The 7,063-nt window shown below is 44.6% G+C and overlaps 1 long non-coding RNA gene and 1 pseudogene across 1 annotated transcript in view; one reads left to right on the top strand and one right to left on the bottom strand.

Annotated features, from left to right (window-relative positions):
• The window catches only part of LOC138172006 (G-protein coupled receptor 26-like), a 52,167-nt pseudogene extending 52,036 nt beyond the window's left edge, over positions 1–131 (top strand).
• LOC138172123 (uncharacterized) overlaps positions 1–7,063 on the bottom strand; it is a 1,064,577-nt gene that overhangs the window by 987,861 nt on the left and 69,653 nt on the right. The window lies entirely within an intron of this gene.

Genomic DNA, 7,063 nt, shown 5'->3' with positions numbered 1-7,063 from the left:
CCCCAGTCCTCACCAAGCTGCCCCCAGTCCTTACCAAGCTGCCCCCAGTTCTTACCAAGCTGCCCCGGTTGCATGCTTGCCGCCAGCCGGGCCCCCACCTCCACATCTCCTGGCCTACATCAGACTCTTGACAAAGCTGCAAGCCCACACTGATTGTCCTCAGCTCCTCTACCTGATTTGTGGCTGGTGACCAAACCATGAGATGATTTCTTACTGTATAGATACAGAATTGTGGCATAAAGATCTGTGCTCCCCAGGCCTTGTAGTCACTGAATGACCCAGGGCTCCACACCCCCCTAGTCATGCTTAGCTTACTCCTGAGGCCCAGAGTGAAGATCCATAAAGTCCCCACACCTTCTTGTCACCAGCATAGGAACCCTAGCCATCTGTTTGACACGGGCAATTGCCTGGTGAAGAAAGGGCATCCTGCAGAAAGTGAGGAGACCCTCATGGTAACCCAGCAATGCTGATGCCTTGGGAGTTATCCCAACCTACAATCAGTCTGATGAATGACACCCCCAGTGAAGGTGAACTCTAGATATAGCTGAGGGAACGGGGAGGGGAGGATATTCTTTATCGTATGAGCCCTGACTCGCCATGCTTCCCACTATGATTATCAATGGAGAATAATTTTATCAGTCAAGTCTAAGTAGATCTTAGAAAGGGGTATTTACCAGGGTGCTATTATAAGCATATCTAGCAAAATGATCTCCCCTTTTAAAATGTCACACCCTCTCCCAAGTCCAGGGAGAAGCAGATTCAAACCTAGAAGGCCCATGTTGCACAGGAGAAACACAGCTCACTGGACAAAAGTCCTTTTGTCCAATTTGTGGAAATTCTTAACCATGGTCTGACTAGGGTGGGGAACCTGTGGCCTCGAGAGACCACATGTGGACCTCTAGGTCCTCCAGGGTGTCCCTTTGACTGAATCCAAATTTCATGGAACAACTCAACCCAAGGGCCACACTTGAGGACCTAGAAGGGGCATATGTGGCTTGGAGGTTGACGGTTTCCCAGCTCTACTATTTATAGAGCTCTGTCTCTCCTTGGCTCCTGGTGTCCATGGGGCCATTAGCCACTGCTGACCAAGAGTGTGATGGCAAATCACCAAGGGGAAGATAGGTAGTCTAAAATCGTGCACACACCAGAAAAGGTGGAAGATGCAAAATCTAGGAATGCTTTACCCTATCCCCATTGACCTCTCTTGGGCTTATTTGGGGGCTGTCTCACCATTCACTGCTCATTGGACTCCAAAGCTGCATCCAGATGGTTGAATAACTAACTTGTCTTCTTAACTAGTCTTGTATTTTACAGAGGACACCCATGGTGTGACAGTTTCCTTAGCCAATCCAAACGCAATTCCAATTCATCCAAGAACATTTCCCATTGAATCTGAAGTATTTGATTGATGGAGACTTGTTCTGACTCTCTGACACATAAGGGCATTTCATTTTACTTTCAGTAGGGGAGGGGAGTCCATTTAAAGGATTTATTCAACCAAATCCCTTTCATCAATTCTGTACCCACCTGGAACCCACCTTTTTAAATAGGGAGATCACTACTAAACACCCCAATGACTGGCAGAATGAAAGTCCCCCAAAGTAAGTAAAATGCAAGCCAGAAATTCTTTGCTTCCAATGTTTTCATTTTATCTCTTATTATCCAACATAAGGGTCCAGACGATGAAGAATGTCATGGTTGCTTGGCTTGTTTTACTATATACATTCTTAATGTCTTGAAAAATATGATCTCCAATTCAAAAATCAAATTCAATTTCATCGAATAGACATTTACTGAGCTCCTAGTCTGCACAAGACATTATGCTAGAACTTGGGATCCATAGGCAAAAAATTAAATAGTCTGCCCTCAGAGAACACATATTCAACAGATAAATTTAAAAATGTCTACAATAAACTAGCCAAAAAACTGATTGTGTTCTCCCCATTGCTGTAATATTATCACAAGACATTGCTGTATCAAGGCCAACAGGACTCTTAAGTATTTCAATATCCCACTGATATATCTTTCACACCTTCCTAAAAAAAATCTTCTGGATAAAGTCCAATTGGCTGGAAGACTTCATTTTCTTCCAAGATAACTGCCATATGGACCTATATTTATCTATAACTAGACTTTTTGTGATGCAACAAACATTTATTAAGCATCTCTTGTGGCCTGAGCACTATGCCAGGTGCTGGAGATTATAAAATGTAGAGGTCCAGCCCTCATAGAGCTTATAAAGTCGATTCTGCTGCTGTAAACCACTAGGAAATTAGGGCAGGCAAAGTTGCATATGAAACTTTAAAAAGTTCTGTATCTCTGAGAAATACGATTGTAATTTTTTTAAATTAAAATTTGAGAACCATAATAGTCCTTCAAGTATTTCCCTCTCCCCCTTCTTTAATGGCAGATCAATTGGTGAGACTAAAATCCCCTGGCTTTGGAGGCTGGAGAGCTGGGGGAATCCTGACTCTAATATTTACAAAGCATGAGATTGTGGGCAATCATTTCAATCAGGAGGAAAAGAGGTTTTGTGGAGATGACTTCAGACATCTCTTCCACTTGCTAGCAATGTTGGCCAAATCACTCCATGTGCCCTGCTCTCAGTTTCCTTAGCTGTTAAGTGAATGGGCGAGAGCCATGAGGACTCTAGCATTCTAAAATCCCAATCAGGGCCATTCATCCAGGACCATGTTGGAATGAGCTGTAACTGATTTGAAGGAGCTGATGCTTAAATTTTCAATGTGCGCATCTTTTACTCACAAATAGGTAAATGTGACAAATTTTTGTTGTTGTTGTTGTTGCTGATTGTGTAGAATTAAGGAAGCTAGAGGAAAATGTTAACAATAGAGATAAAACTTAAAAGTGTGCTGTGTGTTCATTCTGTTTTCAGAATCAGTAATCACATATTTACAACACATTCCTAGATTCATCCTTTCAGGGAGTTTTCAGAGGATGTCCAGCATTCTCTCTATCAGGCTGCTGCCATATTTGTTTGTATTGTTGTCTACTATCCCCACCCCCTCCCCAATGCCACCATACACAGAGGATCACTACATACTAAGCCCTCCTGCCCTGTTGTCTTCCTAAATAGTCTCTGGGTAAATGCATCCCTTCATCCTAAAGGAGACCTTACCAAAGGGCCAGAGCAGCTATTCTCTGCCATTATTGCCTACTCCCTATCTCTCCAGCTTTGTTATTCCTCTATCTGTCTTTGAGATTAAACTGCTGGTTGACTGAAACTCCACCACTTTTCATTTGGTTTCTTCCAATCCAAATCTGAGTTTGGCCATGCTACACCAGGGGGGTGGCGCCCAAGGGTAAGAGAGAGTTTGGTATCGCTACTGTCTGCTCACTTTTCTGTTGGCATGTGGATCATTAGAAAGCGTGCCCAACTGGCAATCAGAGAACTCGGACCATAGTCTCAGTTCTGTCCAACTATATCTACATGAACTGGAGCAAGCTGATTGGATGCTGTAGGACTCACTACCCTCGTTTTGAAAAATGGAGGGGAAGAGGTGTTGGAGCAGAGAGTCCAAATCTCAAAGGGTGCCATGAGAATGTCCATTCCTGGATGTCAGGTAGTATTTCACTTATTTTTCTCCTCGTCCCCAGAAGCAAACAGTGTCTTACACATAGTAGGTGCTTAAAAATATTGAACTGCTTGTTGAATTGTCAATCAAAACATGAAAAAAAAACACTAATAAACAACTATTAGTACTTTTATCCATCTACACACACATAATATATTAGTACATATTTACATATACACACAATGCATTTATATAGTGGCCATATAAAGCAGATAAAGGGTAACTATAGAAAGAAAATACCTAGCAACTGGGGGATGGGGGTCAGGGTCTGGGAGACGAAAGGACTTAGCTGAGTCCTAAAGCAAGGCAGACATTCCAAGGAGAATGTCCCAGGTGTGAGGGTGAAACAGAATGGAGGCAGTAAATGGAATGTGGCGTCACTGCTTTCTGTAATTATTAACTTGCCCATTTCACATGCTGATGATTGATTTATAGGCTGTTTGTTTTAATACCATACCACAGAAACAAGCTCTACAGCTAAAGAAGAGGAGCGAAACAAAACTTTTCCCAGAAAATTGGGGGAGCACTGATGTCTGATATTATCACTGTTGGCTATTGGTGCTATCTGAATTCTCCAGAAAGCCTTGACTTTACTGAGACAGACAAGGACATGGCCAGAATCGATGATTAGAGATATCGGTTGAAAACTATTATGAGGTCTTTACTATCTACTTAACACTAGGAACAGAGACCAAGAGAGTTCTAAGATTTTCCTGAAATTTGGTTTGAATCGTCTTAGGGTCCCAAATATAGGCTTTAGATCTTGACATGCTGCTAAATCAAAGGTTTTAGAGTTAGAAGGAATGAAAAATAAAAGTCCTGGAATTCAAGCTTTTCATTTAATAGAAGGACTCTGAGCCCCACATAGATGACATGACTCCTCAGGGTAACATGGGGAATAAGAAGCAGAGGGAAGATTCAAACCCAGGACCTTTCATTGCAAAGCCTATGCCCTTTTCCACCACCAACGCTGTTCCTGTTTCATAACTTCCCCAAAGTCCTAAGGGGTCCCTAGTCCAGCGAAGGCTGGGATTTCAGGAGAGCAAGAGAAGGGAAGCATTATCTGGGATCACCAGCTTTCACTTTCCATCAGTTAGTTCCCCCAAACCTAACTTAAAGTAGCTCTCGCATTCCTCCTCCTTCCATGCTCGGGCCCCCAGCCTCCAAAGTGGGCATTACGGAAAAGGTCCCTGGCAGCCCATGAGCAGAGGGGCCCTGGCTGAACCCATCTTGCTTCATCCAAGGCTCCCACAGTGGAGGCAGCCGCATTCCCTCCTGTACAAGCAGGCAGTGTAAGCGATGAGCAGGAACGTGAGGCCGTGAATGCCTCTCTCTCGCTTTGAAATGGAGCAAACTCGCCCAAGCTACTGTCGAGTTCAGAACAAACACAGGGGGTGTGTTTAGTTATTTGTTTTTGTAGTAAAATAAAATATTTATTATACGCCAACACCTACTGTGAACAGAGGGTAAGGCCACTGCGTTCTATCTCAAGGGTGTCGTGTTTGACTTCCATTAGGGAGACATTACAGACCTGTGGGTTTTCATGAATTCAGAAAGTCCACTTTGAACATTGATTTCAAAGCCTACAGGGGGTGGGAGGAATGGCAGAACACGGCTTCGCAGGAAGCTACCTGTTGCATGGAACTGACACCTCGTGTTTGATAAGTCGCCGCAGAGGTAGGCGAGAGTGCAAGAGCAGCTTTCTTCCCTGCAACGAGACGACTTTAAAGGAAGCTTGGCTATTGTTTCCTTCCAAACTTCGTCTCCAGATAGAAACAATTAAGATAGGCCGATTGCCTGGCAAACGGTGTCCTGATCTCCACCGCCTTCAGTCTCCAGTTTCCCAGGATGCTTTGAGGGCATGGAAAGATGGAGCCCAGTTGCAGCCAATCAAGGGATGTCATGATTGTTCTTTCTCTTTGGTAGATGCTGCCATAAAAACATCCGAATAGTGTCAAATCGGGCAGGGGAGATGAATGGGGGAAGAGCTGAGCCCACAGCTGCAGCCCTTGGTTAGGTAGAAGACAGTGCCTCAGATGCCAGCATCCTGGCATCCCAGCAGGAGGAGACCCCTCCCTGTCCACCTTCTCCACCACACAGGCTGCAGGAATCCCACCAGCAAGTCCCTGACGAGTGTCTGAATGTGTCTAATGCCAGAAATCCCACTGCCTCATGAGGCTGCTTCCTCCATTTGAATGAGGAAATTCTTCCTTGAATCAAGCCTGAATTTACCTCATTGTAATTCTCCCCCAGTAGTCCCGGTTCGGCCCTCTGATACTGAGTAAAGTTGGTCTGATCCCACTTCCACATGAAGCCTTTTCACATATTTGAACACAGCCACACTGTCCCACCTGAGTCTTCTGTTCTTTCATCAACATTTCTCAGTTCTCATCTGTCCTCATAATAAATGGGCTCAAGGAGCCTTCATTGTACTGATTGTCCTCCTTGGGGAGTTCACCCCCTAGAATTGAGTGCAGCCTCCTGTGGTCTGACCAGCATGATAAGCAGAGTGACCATCACTTCCTTATCCTTGGGTAAGCCCAAGATGGCATTAGCCTTTATGTCTGCCACGCTTTGGGGGCTTAGGTAACCCTCTAGGCCACCAGCCCCATCCCAACCCCCCAGATCTGTGTCTGAAGAACTGATGTGCAGCGAGGCTGCCCTTTGGGTCACCTGAAGTTTGGATTCCTAGAAGATGATGGTGTTTTATCATGCCAAGGTACACTTCATCTCTAGGGGAAATTGATAAAAAAGGACTTTTATGCGAAGGGGCAATATGGAATCAGAATGCTCTGCACTACTTCTCAAACATAATCTAGTATGTTCTTCTACTTACTTTTGGCCTGACTCACTCAAAAGAAATGCCCTGGAAACCGAACTCAATGGTATACCCATCCACCTTCAACATCATAGTGGAATCATTCTTCTTCCACCATGGAGTATGTGTGTCTGTGTGAACACACATGTGCACACACATGAACATGTGTAGAGCTTTACGTTGGGCTGTCCAGTGGTCATATATCTTGAGGAGGAAGCCCTGTGTTATTCCCATGCTGCAAGGAGGTCTGTATTTTATCTTCATTTAGTAATTTTAAGAGTCTGTCAATCTCTTTCACAGATTTGTGATTCAAAGTTCACACCTGAAAAACAGGGCAACAAGGCAGCAGGAGTGGCCATTCTGGACCCAGGAGACCTGCTTTCCATTGCTGGGTCAGATGACTATGAACTATATGGTCCTGGATAGGCCATCACCTCCTTATCCTTGGGTCAGCCCAAGATGACATTAGCCTTTTTGTCTGCCACACTTATGGGGCTTAGGTAACCCTCTAGGCCACTAGCCCCATCCCAACCCCCTGAGCCCATTTCTTCACCCATCAAAGGGAGAAAGTGAGTGAATATCAATAGCAGGTACATTGGGGGGAGGGGTGGTAAAGTACTTTGCCAAACACTAGGGATCTCACTACAAGATG

This window comes from Petaurus breviceps, unplaced genomic scaffold, assembly GCF_028583685.1.
Source record: "Petaurus breviceps papuanus isolate PSGF00001 unplaced genomic scaffold, PetGlider_PUasm1.0 490, whole genome shotgun sequence".
Lineage (NCBI taxonomy): Eukaryota > Metazoa > Chordata > Mammalia > Diprotodontia > Petauridae > Petaurus > Petaurus breviceps.
The sequence above is the reverse complement of the archived record's forward strand: the minus strand, read 5'-3'. Positions and strand labels throughout refer to the sequence as shown.